Source organism: Pristiophorus japonicus, chromosome 5 (genome assembly GCF_044704955.1).
Source record: "Pristiophorus japonicus isolate sPriJap1 chromosome 5, sPriJap1.hap1, whole genome shotgun sequence".
Lineage (NCBI taxonomy): Eukaryota > Metazoa > Chordata > Chondrichthyes > Pristiophoridae > Pristiophorus > Pristiophorus japonicus.
Window position 1 is genome coordinate 298,118,261 of NC_091981.1, and position 3,433 is coordinate 298,121,693.

Consider the following 3,433-nt stretch of genomic DNA (forward strand, 5'->3'; position numbering starts at 1 on the left):
CAGACTCAGACAGTGTCAGACAGACTCAGACACTGTCAGACAGACTCACACAGACTCAGCCAGTGTCAGACGGCCTCAGACAGTGTCAGACAGACTCAGACAGAGACAGTGTCAGACAGACTCAGACAGACTCAGACAGTGTCAGACAGACTCAGACAGACTCAGACAGTGTCAGACAGGGTCAGACAGTGTCAGACAGACTCAGACAGTGTCAGACAGAATCGGACAGACTCAGACATTGTCAGACAGTGTCAGACAGACTCAGACAGACTCACAGTGTCAGGCAGACTCAAACAGACTCAGTCAGTGTCAGACAGACTCAGACAGACTCGGACAGACTCGGACAGACTCAGTCAGTGTCAGACAGTGTCAGACAGTGTCAGACAGACTCAGACAGTGTCAGACAGTGTCAGACATTGTCGGACAGTGTCAGACAGACTCAGACAGACTCAGACAGTGTCAGACAGACTCAGACAGTGTCAGACAGTGTCAGACAAACTCAGACAGACTCAGACAGTGTCGGACAGTGTCAGACAGTGTCAGACAGACTCAGACAGACTCAGACAGACTCAGACAGACTCCGACATTGTCAAACACACTCAGACAGACTCAGACAGACTCAGACAGTGTCAGACAGTGTCAGACAGACTCAGACAGTGTCAGACAGACTCAGACAGTTTCAGACAGACTCAGACAATCAGACAGACTCAGACAGACTCAGACAGTGTCAGTCAGCCTCAGACAGACTCAGACAGTGTCAGACAGACTCAGACAGACTCAGACAGATTCAGACAGTGTCAGACAGACTCAGACAGTGTCAGACAGTGTCAGACAGACTCAGACAGACTCAGTCAGTGTCAGACAGCCTCAGACAGTGACAGACAGACTCAGACAGACTCAGACAGTGTCAGACAGACTCAGACAGACTCAGACAGTGTCAGATAGTGTCAGACAGTGTCAGACAGACTCAGACAGTGTCAGACAGTGTCAGATAGTGTCAGACAGACTCAGACAGACTCAGACTGTGTCAGACAGTGTCAGACAGTCTCGGACAGACTCAGACATTGTCAGACAGACTCAGACAGTGTCAGACAGTGTCAGACAGACTCAGACAGACTCAGAAAGACTCAGACAGACTCAGACAGACTCAGACAGTGTCAGACAGACTCTAACAGACTCAGACAGTGCCAGACAGACTCAGACAGTGTCAGACAGACTCAGGCAGACTCAGGCAGACTCAGACAGTGTCAGACAGTGTCAGATAGTGTCAGATAGTGTCAGACAGACTCAGACATTGTCAGACAGACTCAGACAGATCAGACAGTGTCAGACAGACTCAGACAGACTCAGGCAGTGTCAGACAGTGTCAGACAGTGTCAGACAGACTCAGACAGTGTCAGACAGAATCAGACAGACTCAGACATTGTCAGACAGTGTCAGACAGACTCAGACAGTCTCAGACAGACTAAAACAGACTCAAACAGTGTCAGACAGACTCAGACATTGTCAGACAGACTCAGACAGACTCAGACAGTGTCAGACAGTGTCAGACAAACTCAGACAGACTCAGACAGTGTCGGACAGTGTCAGACAGTGTCAGACAGACTCAGACAGACTCAGACAGACTCCGACATTGTCAAACACACTCAGACAGACTCAGACAGACTCAGACAGTGTCAGACAGTGTCAGACAGACTCAGACAGTGTCAGACAGACTCAGACAGTTTCAGACAGACTCAGACAATCAGACAGACTCAGACAGACTCAGACAGTGTCAGACAGACTCAGACTGACTCAGACAGTGTCAGACAGACTCAGACAGACTCAGACAGATTCAGACAGTGTCAGACAGACTCAGACAGTGTCAGACAGACTCAGACAGACTCAGTCAGTGTCAGACAGCCTCAGACAGTGACAGACAGACTCAGACAGACTCAGACAGTGTCAGACAGACTCAGACAGACTCAGACAGTGTCAGATAGTGTCAGACAGTGTCAGACAGACTCAGACAGTGTCAGACAGACTCAGATAGTGTCAGACAGTGTCAGACAGACTCAGACAGACTCAGACTGTGTCAGACAGTGTCAGACAGTCTCGGACAGACTCAAACATTGTCAGACAGACTCAGACAGACTCAGACAGTGTCAGACAGTGTCAGACAGACTCAGACAGACTCAGAAAGACTCTAACAGACTCAGACAGTGTCAGACAGTGTCAGACAGACTCAGACAGTGTCAGACAACTCAGACTGTGTCAGACAGACTCAGACAGACTCAGACAGACTCGGACAGACTCAGACAGACTCAGACAGACTCGGACAGTGTCGGACAGTGTCAGACAGACTCAGACAGTGTCAGACAGTGTCAGACAGTGTAAGACAGACGCAGACAGACTCAGAAAGACTCAGACAGACTCAGACAGACTCAGACAGTGTCAGACAGGGTCAGACAGTGTCAGACATTGTCAGACAGACTCAGACAGTGTCAGACAGTGTCAGACAGACTCAGACAGACTCAGACAGTCTCAGACAGTGTCAGAAAGACTCAGACAGACTCAGACAGACTCAGACTGTCTCCGACAGACTCAGACAGTGTCAGACAGACTCAGACATTGTCAGACAGACTCAGACAGACTCAGACAGACTCAGACATTGTCAGACAGACTCAGACAGACTCAGATATATTCAGACAGTATCAGACAGACTCAGACAGACTCAGGCAGTGTCAGACAACCTCAGACAGTGTCAGACAGACTCAGACAGACTCAGACAGTGTCAGACAGTGTCAGATAGACTCAGACAGACTCAGACAGACTCAGACAGTGTCAGACAGACTCAAACAGACTCAGACAGTTTCAGACAGTGTCAGACAGACTCACAGTGTCAGACAGTGTCAGACAGTGTCAGACAGACTCAGACATTGTCAGACAGACTCAGAAAGACTCAGACAGACTCAGACAGACTCAGACAGACTCAGACTGTGTCAGACAGTGTCAGACATTGTCAGACAGACTCAGACAGTGTCAGACAGTGTCAGACAGACTCAGACAGTCAGACAGACTCAGACAGTGTCAGACAGACTCACAGTGTCAGACAGTGTCAGACAGTGTCAGACGACTCAGACAGACTCAGACAGTGTCAGACAGTGTCAGACAGACTCAGACAGTCAGACAGACTCAGAAATTGTCAGACAGACTCAGACAGACTCAGACCGTGTCAGACAGACTCAGACAGTGTCAGACAGTGTCAGACAGACTCAGACAGTGTCAGACAGTGTCAGAAGTGTCAGACAGTGTCAGACAGACTCAGACATTGTCAGACAGACTCAGACAGACTCAGACATTATCAGACAGACTCAGACAGTGTCAGACAGTGTCAGACAGACTCAGACAGACTCAGACAGTCTCAGACAGTGTCAGACAGACTCAGACAGAC